Here is a 19,257-nt window from a genome sequence, read left to right on the forward strand (position 1 = left end):
TGCTTCAATGCAAGCAACAATGAGAGAGACACGGAGAGAATATGAGATTCAGTCTAATTACCGTCTAGAGCAAGAACGCTCACAGTGGACACAGTGTAAGGAAGCAGTGGAATGTGAATTGACTGATCTAAGGAGATGTTTGTCTGAAGGACAAGGAGACAAAATAAGGATGCAAGACAAAATGAACACATGGACACAGAAAGCTACAGCACTTGAAGAAGTACAACCCAGATCATACATGGTCCAAACAGAAGAAGGAGCCGTGTTAAGAAGAAATCGCAAAGACCTCAAGAAAGATCCAACTTCAGAGTTTCAGTTAACTGATGCAGACCGGACAAAACATGAAAATAACAACGAAACACAAGAACTGTGTGAACCACTTAGAAGGTCTACTCGTGTTCGTAAACCCCCAGAGAGACTGATAGAGACATGTTAAATTATGCATTTGCTCTGATCAATGTTGCTAATTGTTTTTCTTTTTAAGGAAAGGAAGATGTGGTGATATCACCCGTCACGTGTAAGAACGTGATTGGACAGAGTTCGGAGCATGCGCAGAAATGACAGAATGATCTAGAAACTTGTATGGTGTAAACGTGGTTGCTGTTTGCTGTTGTAAATAAAAGTTCTAGTTCTATTCTTCCAGAATATGGTTTGTTCTTAGTAACCCACGGTACATACAAAGAACCATTGTATAACCTGAGCTAAAATGTAACAATAATTGAACTTGAACATCTCACCATAATTCCGTGAATGCATTTTAAAACAAGAGCAATAAATAGTGCTGGCTGCTAGGAATGCTGGGGCGAGCTGTCAACCACGCCCTTGGAGCTCCACACTGCCCCAACCTGAGAGTTCAGACGTCCCCGGCAACCCCAAAGTCCACAATAAAGTCCAAAAGTCTCGGTGGTGGTCGACACTGCCGCCTGGGGTGCTGGGGGGAGTGTCTGTAGGCCCCTCCTAGGGGAGGAACTGTTTGGTGAGGCAAAGGCAGGGCACCCAGAGTGTCACTTCCTTCCTTCACCCTGGCTGGGTCGGTGGTAGCCAAGGGTCGATACAGTGCCAGGCAATCCTGGTGCAGCACCCGGTATACCACTTCAGAGGGGTGGTCGAGCATCTCTTCTGGCCCCTTCCAGCTTTCAAGCTTGAGGGATAGTCCCTTCTTCTAGGTGGGGCAGTTTACCCATATTGGGGCCCCCAACAGGTACTGCTGTATTGATGCCCTAGACTGGCAGCCCGGCCCCTTCTGGAATGTGCAAGTGTCACAGCAGAGCACGAACAGCTCCACACCCTCCCAGCAAGCAGCTTGCCCAATGTCTTTGCAGCTCCAAAATGGCCAGACCCCACTGTCTGCAGCAGCGTGGTGTTGAGCCGCTGGGGAGCCACCAGCTTCAGGAGATGCCTGTCGCCATCGGAAAACCGCCACTGTCGAAACAGCAAACCATCATGCACCTCCGGCATGCCCCGCTAAGAGCATAGGGCCGTGGTCTCTGTGTCCAAGGCGGAGATCTCCGTACACTCTGGCTGCCATCTCGTGCTCAGCCATGCTTTCACCCGGGCCAGCACAGGATCACTCTCCTGCACGCTGAGCAGCTGCTGGTGGTCAATGGTGGGGAGGCTTACCTCTCCGCCTGAAGTGCTGCCGTTACCGCTTATCCCTGGCCTCTCAGTGTGGCGCTGGGCCGCTGCAGGGTGAGCTGCACTGCAGAGGGCTGCTGTGAGACCGGTGATGGTTGTTGCTGTGCCTGCCTGGCCCGCCTCCTGGAGCCGCCCTGCCGGAGAGCCATGGCTTCAGTGCTGAGATAGAGCGTTGCCCCTGGTGGGGGTGGCTGGTCCGTGTTGGGGAGAATACCCAGACAGATGACGGTGATGATGGTTGACCCTGTGTCCACCAACACACAGCCCCTGATGTCCTCCACCACGTAGTCCGTGTATGAGCCTTGCTCTTCACCCAAACAGCCCACCCGGAGAGGCAACAATAGTCGGATTCTGCTGGAGGTCTCAGGCAGGGCTGCCCACTCGGTGTTTGCCGATGGCTGCGCTGGGCTGTTGTGTGATGATGGTGTGAGGCAGTTCTGGGACATATGGCCAGGCTCGCCACACCGGTAGCAAAGAATGCCCCGTGACATGCGGCGGGGCTGGCCAGACCTGTCTCACGGGCTCCTCCTCGTCAGTTGCCTCTTCTGCCTCAGTGACTCAAGCCCAGGCTCACAGGGTGATGCTGGAGCGGCTCAAATTGCTTTGGCCGTCTCTGCCTCTGCCAGCGCCTCGGCCAGTGATGACGGTGATGTCAGGCGAATGTGCTGCTGAAGCTGCTCGGGTGTCAGTGCCTTTACAAAAGCGTGGAGGGCAAGCTCTTCCTGGGCCAAGGGAAGGAACTGGGAGTAGCTATGCCGAGCATGGTAGCAGAGATCTACCATGAATACCCCCAGGCTTTCTCCCACATGGTGCCACCTGCTGCCCAGTTCTCATTGCTTCCTCCAATGGCCTCTGCCAGAAACGCTACTCCTGCATCGCCATGAGGGCCATGTAGTCACACTGCTCAGCCAGTGTTAGGTCGAGGAGGGCCCACAGGGCACCCTCCTTCAGCGCCAGGGCAAGGTCACAGCCATCTTGGAGGGGGTCCACCCGATGCGCCATGTAAGCACGTTCGACTGTCGCCAGGTAAGGCTCCAGGCGACTGGTACCATTGTATCTGGGGAGCTTCAGGGTGGACATCGTGGCATTAATTGCTGGGACCCGTTGGCCTTCCTCTTTCTCTGGCGGCATTGGTGGTGCCTATCAGTTGTCCATCCTCTCATGGCTGTGGTGTCTTGGGTTCCCCTGAGGGGAGCGGGTGATACATTCCACCGTGTCCCCTGGGTTGGAGAGCCTAGGTATGCTCACCTCTTCAGGGTTCCTTGTGCAGGCACGATGCTTGGTCCCAGTTCTCCCCCTAAGTTGGCATCCCGTCTTTGGGAGCCTGGCCCGGTGGTGTGGGGGAGGCGCACTGCTCTGTCCTTCAATTTATTCCCTGGCTCTGACGTTGTAGCTCTTCAATTTCTAAACCCACTCCTGACACCAATATGGCGAGCATTTGGCCCATGATGACAGATGAGAAGGGCCCATTTATCTCACTACCGTTTTTATTGTGATAGGCACAGTAACAGACAGAGTGCCAGCGCTCAGTGAGAACCAACTCAGGCACATACAGATGGGGGAGATGATTATTACACACCCCAGTTACAGTCAGGGTGACCCACAAACACACAAGCCCACCATCCTCTAACCCAAGCTAAAATGTAACAAAACATGAACTTGAACATCTCACCATAATTCCATGATTGCATTTATAAATAGGAACAATAAGTAGTGCTGGCCACTAGTGATGCTGTAGCGTTCTGTTAACCACGCCCCCGGAGTGCCACAATATAATGACTGCAACTGTGCTTCTTAGGTTCATGACCTGGGCTCTGGTTAGTATCCTGCCTAGTCCAGTGAACCTTTTTGTTTAGTGCAAAAGTGAGGCACCATCATGTCCTCTCTCCCTGGCAGATGGACCCTGGAACACATCCTCAGCGGCTGCCCAAAAGCTCTGGGAGAAGGTTGCCACCACTGGCCCCATGACCAGGTGCTGAAGGCAGTGGCCAAAAGTATCTCTCGGCCATTAACAACAGTAAGCATCTCCTTTAACACCAAAAGCCCAGAGCTTTGGTCAAAGCTGGAGACCAACCATGTCCTCAACCCGGAACACCTGCAGGCTAGCTCGCTATGGCATCTGACCTGTAATGGAAAATTGATCTAGGCAAATAATTAAAGTTCCCTGACTTTACCACTGAGGCCTGACATAGGTTTTCTGTCAGAAACCTCAAAGCAGGTGGTTATGATAGAACTGACAGAGCTGTGGGAAGACCAGACTGAGGAGGTGTTTGACTGTAAGAAAGCCACATACCAGGAGCTGGTAGAGTAGTGCTAGAGACAGGAGTGGAGAGCACGATGCGAGACTATAGAGGTGGGGTGTGGAGGTTTTGCTGGTTGCTCACTCCACAGAACCTACTCTCTCCTTGACATTATGGAGGCTGCAAAGAAAAGATCCCTCAGGACTGTCTCAGAGGCGGCTGAGCGAGCCTCCAGATGGCTATAGATCAACAGGTGTGACCGGTGGACCAGTGATGCTGGGACACAATCAGGGCCTGATCACACCTAGCTGGATTGCCTGGGTGAGAGCGCCTGATGTTGAAAGACCCAAACACTCGACGACCCCAGGTTACATCACCGATGATATGGTGGAGATACATCCTAGGTTGTGCTGGGACACGAGGCAAGCAATTGTGCATCTCATTAACCCATCAGAATGAAGTATTGGAATGGACAAATTCAACACAGAGTCACAGCATTCATGAAGCCATGAAAGCTTTAGTGAAGAGAAAAAAAGGCAAGAACTTTTTTTCAAAGTTACCACTAATTAAAATCTAAAATCTAAAAGAACAAGACACAATGTTTGTTATTAATTTTCATGTCAGGCAGGTTGCCTGGCAATAAATAACTTCTAGTGGGTTTCATTTCTGACAAACACAATAACTGCAACTTCAAAGAAATTCAGATGTTAGCAACTTCATAAAAGTTTTTTAAAAGCTTTTTTTTATCTGGCTATTATAATAGCTGTGTACCCTGATCACCAGCCTTCATAGAAATCAGTCCTTGGTTTTCAACCTGATACAGATAGCTGCACAATGTCTGTTCATTCCAAAATGTGGCTTCCGTTGAAACTGAAGGAACTGAATCCTGGAAGAGGAGTACAATACACACTTGAATATGCTGTGTACATACATCTATTGATGCTTCTGGACACATCTTCAGTGATGTTCCTGGAATCATCGGGTGTTTCGGGTCTTTCAACATCATACAACCTCCTCCAGGTGACCCAGCCGGGGCTGAACAGACCCCAGCTTGTGTCCAGATGGCTAGCTACTTCTGACTCCATGGTTCCCCTCTTTTGAGCCACAGCCATCTTGAGGCCCTCTCTGCCGCATCGGTGGTACTGCGGATGGCTCTCCTCTTCCTCTCTCCCTCAATGCCCAAGATGCTGAAGGCTCTAACTAAAGAATGGGCTACGAATCCCCTACAACCAACCTCCACTGGGAGACACCTCGCTCTCCATTCAGCCTGCTGACAGTTGCTGACCAGTCCTGCATACTTGGAGAGCTTCCTTTCAAAGGCCTCTTCCAAACTATCTTCCCATGGGACTGTCAGCTCCAGCAGCACCACTTGCTTAGTCGACTCAGACACTAGGACAATGTCTGGTCGCAGGGTGGTGGCTGCGATATGGTTGGGGAACTCCAGCTGCCATTCGAGGTCCACCAACAGCTGCTAGTCCCTTGCAGAGGTCAGAATGCCTGCAGATGTTCTTTTGGCAGGTATTGGCTGCTCCCCAGCTCTGACAAAGGCCATAGTCTGCTTGGAGGGTCGGGACCGTTTCGCCCACTCAACCCCTGCACTGACGGCTTCAGCGATGGTCTTCAGGACCTGATCATGCCTCCACCTGTACCGTCCCTCACCAAGTGCCCTTGCACAGCCGCTGAGGATGTGATCCAGGGTTCCTCGCTTGGAGCACAGTGGGCACGCAGATGACTCTGCCTTGCCCCATGTGTGCAGGTTTGGTGGGCTTGGAAGCACATCGTACATGCCTGGATGAGAAATTGTATGCGGTGTGGTTCGGCTTTCCAAAGATCACTCCAGATCACTTTCCTCTCAACCTCATTCTCCCATCTTGTCCAAGCTCCCTGTTGCTTCATTCCCACCGTCTTGCAGGCTCTCATCTCCTCCACTACTGCTCTCACCTCCTCCTGAACTAGACGACGCCTTTCCTTCCCTCTGGTGTCCATTTGGGGAGTTGGAAAGGATCCTAGCCCAGCTTGGCCTCGTGTGACCACTCCCACCAGCCTCCTGTGATGCAGCCTCGCCTCTGCCTCCTGAACAGCTTCCTCTGCCCTCCACTTCCTGCCAGTACTTACTTGGATCCCTGCTCTAGCCACCTTCGGGTCACTTGAGTCCCTATACTGTAGCACTTCTCTGGCTCTTGTTACCTTGAATTCTTTCTCCAAGGCTTTGAATGGCAGTTGCAGTTTGTTGTGGTGTCCATAGAGTGCGATGCTGCTCAGGCTCTTTGGCAGCCCCAGCCATCTCCTGAGGTGGTTGCTAACCCTCCTCTCTAAGGTTTCGACTGTCGAGATAGGAACTGCATGGACGAGGAGGGGCCACAGGATTCTGGGAAGAATGCCATGCTGATACACCCAGGCTTTAAACTTCCCAGGTAGGCCAGACTTGTCCACAGATTTCAGCCAGCCATCCAACTCGGTGCAGGTTGCCTGATTGGATGTTGTGTCCCTTAACGAGCTGTCAAAAACTTTGCCTAAGCTCTTGACTGGCTTTTCTGTGATGGTTGGGTTGGCTGTGCCTGCGATGCTGAACCGGAACTTGTTCTCCACCTTCCCTTTCCTCAGCACCATCGATCTTGATTTGGCGGGTTTGAAACGCATCCGGGCCCACTCCACCAGCTTTTCAAGCCCCTTCAGAATCCTCCGGCAGCCTGGGACTGATTCTGTGGTGACTGTGAGGTCATCCATGAATGCCCTGATAGGTGGTTGCCGTTGAGCGGAATTCATTCTGGGCCCTCTGCACTCCAGTTCAGCAGACTTAGTGAGCATGTTCATGGCTAGGGAGAACAGTGTCACTGAGATAGTGCACCCTGTGATGATGCCGATCTCCACCTTGTGCCAGGTTGATGTAATTGCTCCTGAAGAGACCCTCATCCTGAAGTTGCTGTAATAATCAGCGATAAGGTCTCTGATTCTGCTGGGGATGTGATATTTGGTCAGTGTGAGCTGCACCAGCTTGTGCGGAATGGAGCCATATGCATTTGCCAGATCGAGCCACAACACTGAGAGGTACACAGACATGGTGCTGAAAATTTAACAAGGTTAAGAAGAAGAGGCATAGCAACACATCAATGTGAATTGGAGTGGAAAGATCTACTCTGTGATAGCAGGAACACATCAGTGGTTTGTTGTGTACACGAGACGTAGTTTACAATAACATACCAGGTGCCCATAAAGCAACCCCTCGACCTCACATTGGACTCCTGGATCATTTATTTGTAACGTTAATTCCAGCATGTAAACTGGTGATCAAAAGGTTCAAACCAGTTCTAAAGGTCGTGATAAACTGGCCTGAGAGTGCAGCCTCTGCACTGCAGGACTGCTTTGATGAAATGAACTGGAGAATGGTCAGGGAGGTTGCCACCTACGGCAGCAATGTTAACATCAAGGAATATGTGGGTCTGTCACCAGCTACACAGAGAAGTGCACTGAGGATGTTACCATCACAAAATACATCTGGGTGAGGGTGAATCAGAAACCATGGCCTACTGCAGGCTCCAAGCCAGGCTGAGGGATTGTGAAGCTGCTTTTAGATGTTAAGATACGACAGCTCTCAGGGAAGCAAGATCTGTGCTTTCCTGCTCCATCATGAAGGCGAAATGGGAGCATTCTCAGAGAAACTACAGTCACTTCTGCAATACCAGAGACAAGAAGCGCATGTGACAGGGAATTCAGAGAACTACAGACTACAAGTGCACCCTGCATGTCAGTGACCAGGATACTTCACTCCCTGAGAGGCTGAATGTCTTCTACGCTCGGTTTGATGCGCAGAACAAAGTGCTGGCGAGGAAGGCACCCCTCCTCCCAGGGGAGGATATACTCCATTTGGCTGAAGCTGATGTGAGGAAGACCTTGGCCAGAGTCAACCCATGCAAAGCTGCGGGACCCGATTATATACTGTATCTGGTTGGGTTCTGAAAGACTGCACAATCCATCTGATGGAGGGGCTGAAGGATATTCAACATCAGTCTGGAACAATCCATTGCCCCCTCAGTTCTCAAGGATGCAACCATCATTCAAGTGCAAAGAAGGCGACAGTAACCTGCCTAAATGACTATCATCCGGTAGCATTAACATCAACCGTTATGAAATGCTTTGAGTAACTGCTCATGGAGCACATTAAAGCCTTTCTCCTGGCTACACTGGACCCTTTCCAGTTTGCTTATCGCTCAAATCAATCCACTAAGAATGTAGTAGCCTCTGCCCTCCACTCTGTCCTGTCCCACCTGGAAAACAGGTTCTCATATCCCAGTCTACTGTTTTTAGACTTCAGTTCAGCATTCAACACCATCACACCCCAGAAACTGGCGGGAAAGCTGTCCTCGCTGGGTCGCAACACCTCCCTCTGCAAATGGATACTGGACTTCTCAACAGTAAAGCCACAGTCAGTCTGTGTGGGCAGCAATGTCTCCAGTTGCATTACGCTGAACACTGTGGCTCTCCAAGGCTGCGTGCTCAGCCCGCTGCTGTTCATGCTACTGACGCATGATTGTGTCACATGATCCAGCTCAAACTGTGTCATCAAGTTTCCGGATGACACAACAGAGGTTAGCCTTATCAAGAATGATGACAAGACGGAGTATAGAGAGGAAGTTGTGCAGCTGGTGGATTGGTGTGAGAAGAACAACCAAAGCTTGAACGTGGAGAAGACAAAGGAAATCATTGTGGACTTCAGGAAGGTACAGACAAACCATCCCTCTCTGCGAATACATGGCTCCTCCATAGAGAGAGCTAAATGTATCATTCCTGGGAGTTCACATGATGGATGACCTCACCTGGTCCCTTAATATCACCTCCCAGAACAAGAAGGCACAGCAGCACCTCCACTTCCTAAGAAGTTTGAGGCAAGCAAGGCTTCTCCTCCCATCTTAACTGCATTTTACAACTAGTCAGGAGCAACATTGAGTGCAGAGTTGTATCTCTATCTGGTATGAGAGCAGTCGAGCATCGGACCAGAAGTCACTACAAAGGACTGTGAGAAGATCTGAGAGGATCATAGGGATCTCCCTACCATCCATCAGGGACATTTATCAGGAGCACTGCTTATGCAGGGGCCTTAGTATTATTCAGGATCCCACCCAACCATTTGGAATCCGCTCTGACTTTCTACCATCAGGCAGGAGACTCCGATGCATAAAAACAAGAGCAGTCAGGATGAGAAAGCTTTTTCCCCCAGGCACTTTAGTTTGTTATTTATTTGTGATTCATCTGTAGATTTTATCCTTAACTTCATAAGTTTTGTGTGTTATGTGCTTTAAACCCTGGTTCGGAGAAATGTCTCATTTCTATATATATTATATGGTTATATATGTTATATACATGTATATAATTAAATGACAATAAACTTGACTTGATTTGTCTAAGTTTCACTATTTTAAAGGATGTTGCATCAAAGTTGAGAGTCCTGCCAGGACTCCTTCAGCAGTGTGTTCAAACACCTCTGCAACCCACACAAAAAATATGGCAATAATACTGATACATCTACTATACAGAATAAAAATGTTAAACTACCTAAACAGATTAAAAAGATAAATCTGAAGTTGTTGGATCATAATTCATGAAGCATTCATAACAAGGTGGTTAAATTAGCAGTGTAGGTAGGTTTAAATCAAGGGTTCCAACGACCCCTTGCTTAATGTTATTGGTTCATGGCATAAAAATGTTTGGGAAACTGGTTTAAATGAAAAAAAAAACCTAAGAGATTTTGCAGATGATGGTAATCCAGAGCAACACAAAACGCTGCAGGATTTCAGCAGGTCTGGCAGTATCCTCCACCATTTTGTCAATGTTAAATGGGTACAATCTGATTATCATTATCAATACCTGACCGCCCTTAACCACATTGGGAGCCAGTGTGTCAAATAATATTTCAGAAAAGGCAAAATGAAATCTGTGATAAAGTGGTATTCTTACCGCTTCAAGGACGAAGTTGAGAAAATGGATTCGGTTTGGATAGACTAAAGAAACATCATGGGGTGGAAGATATTGGTGGGAGTTATCTGCATGCCTCCAAACAGTAGTAGTGTATATAAAGTAATAAATTAAAGATACTTGTAAGTGAATCTGCTACATACTCAGGAGCGATTTTAATCAAATCATCAGTAATGCTGTGGAGGAATACCTGGAGTATACAAGGGTACGTCTTTGACCAGTATGTTGAGCAACCAAATAGAGAATAGCATTTCCTCAAGGTATTGTGCAATTAGAAAAGTTTTCCTGCTAATCTTGTTGTGTGAGGTCTATTGGAGAATAAAAAATTCATTATTAAGATGCAGAGTGAGATACTGTAGTTCAGTCAGAGATTAATGTTCTCAATCTAAACCAAGTACTTATATAGGTATGGGGAGTAAGTTGTCCATGTTAGATTAGAGAAATAGATTTACTGTTGACACAGCTGGTGTTGGCAGAATCTTAAATGGAGATGAGGGAGGAGGTACACCTGAGTGAGGTGGATCAGTTGGTTGAACGGTGTTGAAACAGCAACCTTGCACTCAATGTCAGTCAGGCAAGGAATTGACTGTGGACTTCAGGCATTAGTGTGGCACGTGGCCAAGTGGTTAGGGTATTGGGCTCACGATCTGAAGGTCGTGGGTTCGAGTCTCAGCCAAGGCAGCATGTTGTGTCTTTGAGCAAGGCACTTAACCACACACTGCTCCAGTCCACCCAGCTAAAAATGGGTACCGGCAAAATGCTGGGGGTTAACCTCGTGATAGACTGGCATCCTATCCGGGGAGGAGTCTCGTACTCTCAGTCGCTTCATGGCAGAAACCATCATAAGCACCGGCCTGATGGGCCACAAAGGCTCGGGACAGACTTTGACTATTGACTTCAGGCATTGAATTGAGGCATCAGCAGTGCAAATGGTGAGCAGCTTCAAGTTCTTGCATATCAACATCTCAGAGGATCTATCCTATATTGATGAAATCATGAAGAAGGCATGCCAGTGGCTATACTTCATTTGGAGTTTGAGGAGATTTGGTATGCCATCAATCCTATAGATATACACTGGACAGCATTCTGAGTAGTTGCCCCACCATTTGTTGTGGGGCCTTCACTGTGCAAGATCAAAAAAAGCTGCGTGGGTTGTAGATTGAGCTAGCTCCATCATGCACAAGAGACTGCCGCCATCAAGGACATCTTTAAAAGACAGTACCTCCATCACTGGGGAGCCTCCCCATCTGGGACATGCCCTCTTCTCCTTACTGCCATTGGGGAGGAGGTATAGGAGCCCGCACTCAGTGTTTTAGAAGCAGTTTCTCCCCCTCCACCATCAGATATCAGAATGATCCATGATCCCATGAAAACAACATCATTTTGCTCAATCTTTTTATAGTTATTGTAATTTCATAGATTTTATAGTTCTTATTATAACTTGGTTCCTTAAAGTTGGCATAGTTGGGGGAGATAGTGGGGATAAGCTCCCACTACCTATTAAATACATCTCAAATAGCCTCTGATAACCAAGTCCGGCTCCCGGCCTTCACGTGTGGCTTAGCTATTAAGCCCAGCAGAAACATTCCTACTGACAGGAGAAGGGGCAAAGGTGGGTTATTGGTGACTTAAAACAAGTCATTTTGAGCAGATGGGGCTCTTCGACTGTGGCTGGCATCTCATCTAGCAGAAGGAAAACTCTGATTTCAAATCTCTGCTGCCTTGTGGTTATACCCACTCATGGGGAAGGCTTTGAGAGTAAACCCCTGGGAAGGATCTGGAGCTGCAGACCCAAAGGCAGTCCTGTGTTGAGTTCAACATAGACTGACAACTCCTGCGATGCCATTGGTGCCAACTGTATCAGTCTCCACTGTTCGTTTGGATTCATCAGCTGCAAGGAGAGGAGGAGCCTGCTGCATGGGCAACAGCTTGTACCCTATATCACACTGTGCTGACTTGTGTATCATGTATACAGATAGGATACATTATCCATGGTCAACCCTGACCAGTGGAGGGCCTTATGACTCTTGTAACTTATAGTATTTTTTATATGTTCCATTGTACTGCTGCTGTAAAATTTCACAACATATGCTATTGATAATAAACTTAATTCAGATTCAGATTCTGAAGAGCATGATAGCAATAGTTAACATTTAAGGAATTAATGCAGGAACTATAGCAATCAGCAGTTGAGCGGAGGAACTGGTGTCATGCTGCATTACTGTAGGTTTAATGTTCCTGCCCAGATTAAAAAATATTTAAAAAATAATGCAACATAGCTAACAAAAGGCGTGAATAGTAGTATTAGATCATAAGACATAGGAGAAGAATGAGGCCATTTGACCCATCGAGTCTGCTCTGCCATTCCATCATGACTGACTTATTATCCCTCTTAACCCCATTCTCCTGCTTTCCTTGTTAAACTTTTGATGCATTTACTAATGAAGAACCTATCAACCTCCACTTTAAATGTGCCTAGTAACCTGGCCTCCATAGACATCTGTGGCAATGAATTCCACAGATTCACCTCCCTCTGGCTAAAGGTATTCTTCTTCATTTCTGTCCTAAAGGGACATCCTTCTATTCTGAGACTGTGCCCTTTGGTCCTAGAATCCCCCACTATAGGAACCATTCTCTCCACACCCACTCTATCCAGGCCGTTTATTAAGATTCATATAAGATGAATAATCTGGAAGAAGATGGTGCCAGTGAACAATGCGATCAAGGGGGACATCCTCCAGGTAGGTCACAAAACTACTTCTTTCACTTCTCTGTCTTCCTCTTCTTTCAAAAATGGTTCTGCTTCTGTTGAAGCCTGTGGACTACATTTTGATGGTGTTTTTTCAGGACAATTGAGTGAGGTTTTGAACAAAGTATGTGGCCTCAAGATTACAAAGCCTGGAGATCATAATCAACTCCATTTCTTGCCATCACCAGTTTAAAGCATCGGGGAGAGGGGCAGGCGAGCGAGTGTTCAGGGCCATCTACCAGCTCCACGCTGGCTGCTGCCAAAGGAAGGTATCTGAGTGAGACGGTCTCTCTCTTCTTCTCATTCACTGCTCCCGGAGGAAGGTGACAATGTATGAATGGTCTCTCTCTCTCTCCCCCTCTTGCTCAAAGCTGGCGGAGGATGGTCTTGGACAAAGTTTAAATGATGCAGTTTGTGGATTGGACTCTAGTTCACGTTATGATCTGTTTCTGGTCACTCCTTTTTTTCTGTTGCTATTTTGGGCATTTTTGATCAGGGCAGCCTATAGATAATGAACAACACATCGCAGATTGAACTGAACTGAGCTGAATATGCCTGGATTCTTTCGATTTTGTGCTCTATATTCTGTGTTTTTTACTTCTAGTTTTTGCCGTTTGCGTTTTTGTTTGCACATGGTGAGGTGGAGGTGGTGTTGATGTTTATCTTTGAACGGGTTCCATGGTGTTCTCAGTTTCATGACTGTCTGTGGGAAGCTGAATCCCAGGGTTGTATACTGTATATATACTTTGATAATAAATTTACTTTGAATCTTGAATCTTTGAAGATTACAAGACAAGATGGTAAACTTGAGGACTGGGAACAATTTAGGTTTCAGCAAAAAGGACAAAGGGATTGAACAAATATAGAGTGTGAGAGCATACTTCTTGGGAACATAAAGGTGAATTGTTTTAAACCCTCTAACAAATTTGTAAGAAAAGGATTAATTAAGCCAAGTAAATATCCTCAGAAATTGGAGAACTCATAACAGAAAACATGCAAGTGCACAGCAATATACCAAATTCTTTGTTTTGGTCATCACAGAAGTGGATACATCTAAGGTTTCAAAGATGTCAGGAAATCAAAGATCTAATGAAAGTGCATATCTCTGACAGAGCAATGCTAATAAAAGGCGTAGAAATTAACGGCATTGATTATTTAAGATGCCAATGTAATAAGGGAGGAAGCCATGGAAATAGCATATGTATTGATTTTATTGTCCAGAAATCTACAGTATGGCAAAAGTGATCCTACTGTTTAAAAAGAGAAGGAGGGAGAGAGAAACCAATTGAAGTTTTCTGGGTTTTATATCAAATAAAATAGATGCAAGAGTTAAGTAGATTTTCATACCACCTTTGATAAATGATTAGTTGGTACAACAAAAGCATATGATATTGCAGGTGATAGTTTGACACTTACTAAAAACTGGTTGACTGTTAGGAAGCAAACTAAGCTTTGATTTGGGGGCAGGAGATAACAATTGGAGTCCTACAGGGATCAGTGCATGGGTGTCAGCCAATGTTCCATCTGAGGTGTGCACATGTGCACACACACACACACACACACACACACACACACATCTTTTGCTACAAAGGAATTTAAACTGCACACTAAAAGGTTGTTACCCTCTACCTTGTAGGCATGTTAAGTATATTTTACGATCATGTGCAATCACATTTCCTTTTCCTCTTTCTGTTGCGGATAGTGTTGACAACATGGAATTTGCGATGATTTGTCTGCAGATTTTAGAACTGGCTTATTTATACTGTTTTTATTGAAGAAGTTATTCAGTGCATTCATGTTGTTGTCACTGAGCAAAAAAAAACTGCACAGCACAAAATTTCTGTGCACACTGGTCATTACAAATTAGAGGTAACATCGGTCTCTCTTTCTGACATATATTGATGATTTGGATGAAACAACAGAAAGTAATATTTTAAAGTGTGCTGGCAACATTAAACTCAATAGGTATGAAGGAGACTTCAAGGTAACATAAATAGGTTGAGTGAATGGGCAAAAACACAGCAGGTGTGGTATAACCTGGATTAAGTGAAGTCATCCACTTTCATAGGAAAACAGAAATTGAGGGAATGGTGTTAGTTTGGCCAAGGTTGATATTTAAGAAAGGATCTGGGTGTCATTGATTGATTTTAGTGAGTGGTGTACCTGTAGATGCACCAAGTAGTTAAAAAGGCAGATGATAACTTGACTTTCATACCTAGAGTTCAGTGTATGTTTAAAGACATCTTACTGCAATTATACAGGATCTTGGTGAAATAATACTGGAGTATTGTGTTCAAATGAACAAATTCACACCGAATCCCAAACAAACTTTGCCGCAGCTGTTGCAGAATGTTGCAGAAATACAAATTCACCATTGAAAATTCTGGCAACAACAGATGTGTCATCAGCAAATTTATAGCCGGTGTTTGAGCTGGGCCTAGACACACTGTCGTGAGTGTAGAGAGAGTAAAGCAGTGGGCTAAGCACACATCCTTGAGGTGTGCCAGTGTTGGTTGTCAGTGAGGAGGAGATGTTACTTCTGACCTGCAGTGACTGTGGTCTCCTAGTGAGGAAATCCAGTTGCAGAGGGAGGTGCAGGGGCCCAGGTTTTGGAGCTTGTTGATTAGTACTGATGGTATGGTGGTATTGAAAGCTGAGCTGTAATCAATAAACAGCAGCCTGACCTAATAGTGCTATAGTCCAGATAGTCCAAGGCTGAGTGGAAAGCCAATGAGACTCTATACACCGTAGACCTAATGTGGCAATAGGCAAATTGCAACACATCCAGGTCCTTGTTTAGGAAGGAGTTTATTCTAGCCATGACCAAACTCTCTCAAAGCACTTCACCACATTCAATATGAATGATAGTCATTGAGGCAGCCTACCCGGCTCTTCTTGGCCACAGGTAAGATTGCCCCCCCCCCTTTGAAGCAGGAGGGAGCCTTTGACTGGAGCAGTGAAAGATTGAAGATGTCCTTGAACACTGCTGCCAGTTGATTGGCGCGGGTTTTCAGTGCCCTACCAGATACACCATCAGGGCCTGATGCCTTGTGGGAGTTCACTCTCAAGAAAGATGTTCTGATATCAGGCTCCAAGACAGAGATTACAGGGTCACCAGATGCTGCAGGGATTCATACGGATGTATTTTTATTCTCCCTTTCAAAGTGTGTGTAAAAGGCACTTAGCTTATCTGGAAGTGAAGCATCTCAGCTGCTCATGATATTTGGTTTCGCCTTGTAGGAAGCAATGGCCTGCAAACCCTGCCAGAGCTGATGGGCCTTCAAATCCATCTCTAACTTCAACCGGAGTTGTTTTCTCACTCTTAAAACAGCCTTCTGTAGGTTGTACCTGGCCTTCCCGTATAGTTCTAGATCCCCAGTCTTGAATGCCGCAGATCTAGCTCTTAGCAGACTACGAGTCTCCTGGTCATCCACAGCTTTTGGTTTGGGCATGCCCAGTATGCTTTCAGAGGAACACACACATCCACACTGGTCTTGATGTAATTGGTGACAACTGTGGCGTATTCATTCAGATTCAAAGATGCATTGTTGAATACATTACAATCCACAGACTCAAAGCAGTCCTTTAAGTGCTCCTCTGTCTTCCTTTACCTCACCTTCGTGTTGCTTTCCATTGATGCTGTGGTCTACTCACCGGGAGTAGAAGTACAACACAAACATCTACATCAGGATGCTGCTGTCAGATAAATCCTGGAAAATAAAATTGAAGACCTCAGAGCAAGATTGCTGTACCAGAGGGACATGTAGCTCAGCATTTAATACCATCATTCCCACAATCCTGATTGAGAAGTTGCAGAACCTGGGCCTCTGTACCTCCCTCTGCAATTGGATCCTCAACTTCCTAACCAGAAGATTACAGTCTGTGCGGGTTGGTGATAACATATCCTCCTCACTGACGATCAACACTGGTGCACCTCAGGGGTGTGTGCTTAGCCCACTGCTCTACTTTCTATATACACATGACAGTGTGGATAGGCATAGCTCAAATACCATCTATTAATTTGCTGACGATACAACCAGTTGGTAGGATCTCAGGTGGTGATGAGAGGGTGTACAGGAGTGAGATATGCCAACTAGTGGAGTGGTGCTGCAGCAACAACCTGGCACTCAATGTCAATAAGACGAAAGAGCTGATTGTGGACCTCAGGAAAGGTAAGACGAAGGAACACATACTAATCCTCATAGAGGGATCAGAAGTGGAGTGAGTGAGCAGCTTCAAGTTCCTGGTGTCAAGATCTCTGAGGATCTAACCTGGTCGCAACATATTGATGTAGTTATAAAGAAGGCAAGATAGCGGGTATACTTTATTAGGAGTTTAAAGAGATTTGGCATGTCAACAAATACACTCAAAAACTTCTATAGTTGTACCTTGGAGAGCATTCTGACAGGCTGCATCACTGTCTGGTATGGAGGGGCGACTGCACAGGACTGAAAGAAGCTGCTGAAGGTTGTAAATGTAGTCAGCTCCATCTTGAGCACTAGCCTACAAAGTACCCAGGACATCTTCAGGAAGCAGTGTCTCAGAAAGGCAGCTCCATTATTAAGGACCTCCAGCACCCAGGGCATGCCCTTTTCTCATTGTTACCATCAGGTAGGAGGTACAGAACCCTGAAGGCACACACTCAGTGATTCAGGAACAGCTTCTTCCCCTCTGCCATCCCATTCCTAAATGGACAGTGAATCTTTGGACACTACCTCACTTTTTTTTAATATACAGTATTTCTGTTTTTGTACATTTTTTAATCTATTCAATATACATAATTGATTTACTTGTTTATTTATTCTTATTATCTATTTATTTATTTATTTCTCTGTTAGATTATGTATTGCATGGAGCCGCTGCTGCTAAGTTAACAAATTTCACATCATATGCCGATGATAATAAAACCTGATTCTGATCCTGATTCTTCTGATTGGACTTTCCAAAATGCAGGAATGGGATGGCATGGTAATTGTTCTTGATGGTGGTATAACAGTGGTCAAGTGTGTTGACTCCTTTGGTTCCACAGCTGATATGCTGGTAGTAGTTGTTCAGAGACTTCTCCAAGCTGGCCTGGTTTTAATCTCACGCAATGAAAGGGATGGTATCAAGGTACACTGTTTCATGACTATTGATCATGATGCTCAGCTCCTTCAGTGCCAGCCTGACATTGGCCTGAAGTAGAATGTACACTACCACCAGGATGATGATGGAAAACTTTCTCGGCAGATAAAATTGTTGACATTTGACCACTAGATGTTCCAAGTCAGGTGAGGACTGAAGCAAAGCCATCACATCTGTCCACCACAATGAGTTAATCATGAAGCATATTCCCCTCATCTACCTTTATAATACACAATTGACATGTATTTATGGTGAATGGAGAAGCCATGGGCTGCAGCACTGCATCTGAAACGATGGGGTTAGCCATGTTTCCGTCAAGCAAAGTACACAGCAGTCCCTCATGTCCCTCTGGTACAGCAATCTTGCTCTGAGGTCTTCAATTTTATTTTCCAGGATTTATCTGAGAGCCTGCAGAACATTTCTGAGAAGGAGGATGAACAGCCAGAGATGATAGTAAATATGGGTACAAATGAGATTGGGAGAACAAGCGATGAGGTCTTGCAGAATGGATATAGTGAGTAGGGTAAGAAGTTATGAAGCAGGACTTTGAGGGTAATGATTTCTATCTTACTTCTGGTGTCACATGGTAGTGAGGTCAGAAATAGAAGACCGGCTAGATGAAGTTGTAGTTGAGGAGCTGGTGCAGAGAGCAGGAATTCAGAAACTTGGACCTCTTCTGGGTCTTCTGGAGTAGAAGTGACTGTACAAAATGGACGGGCTGTGCTTGAAACAGAGGTAGACCAATATCCTTCAGGGGAAATTTGCTAGAATTACATGGGGGGATTTTAATCAGATTGTTGGTGAGGGGGCATGGTGGTTTTGGGGAGTTAAGGCTCTGAGCAGGAGCAAGTCATGGGATAAACTGTCATCAATGACAGCGAGTTTAGAAATCGAAGCACAGTAAAGGCAGGGAAAGGAATAGTTAAGCTGCATTTATCTCAATGCATGAAGTTTAATCAGTAAGGCAGACGAACCCAGAGTGTGGATTGGCTCTGAGGACTGGGATGTTATAGCCACAACAGAGACGTGAATGAGAGAAGGGACAGGCATTTTAATATTCCAGGATACCGATGCCAGAGGCATAACAGAGAAAAAACACATGAAATGCTGGAGGAACCCAGCTGGTCATTCAGCATTTATGGAGGGAAATAAACAGTTGACATTTCAGGCCAGGTACAGGTAAACAAGAGATAGTGTTGCCTCTTGACTACCTAATGGTCTGCAGGAACTCAAGGAGCAGATGCGTAAGGAAATTGTTCACATTTGTAACAATAATAGGCAATATTAGTGCAAGATTTTAATTTCCCTGGTATTGACTGGATTCCCAGAGTGATACGGGCTAGGACAGGGTGGAATTTGTGAAATATGTCCAGGAAGATTTCCTAAATCAATGTATAGAGGGATATATAGGGCTTTGGGGTTTTAGGCTAAACACTGGAAAGCAGCGCCAGTTGGGTGGGCACAGTAGTTGGCATGGACGTATTGGGCTGAATGTCCTGCAGCTATGCTGCATTGCTCCACAATTCTATAATCTATTTT

Source organism: Mobula birostris, chromosome 11 (genome assembly GCF_030028105.1).
Source record: "Mobula birostris isolate sMobBir1 chromosome 11, sMobBir1.hap1, whole genome shotgun sequence".
Lineage (NCBI taxonomy): Eukaryota > Metazoa > Chordata > Chondrichthyes > Myliobatiformes > Myliobatidae > Mobula > Mobula birostris.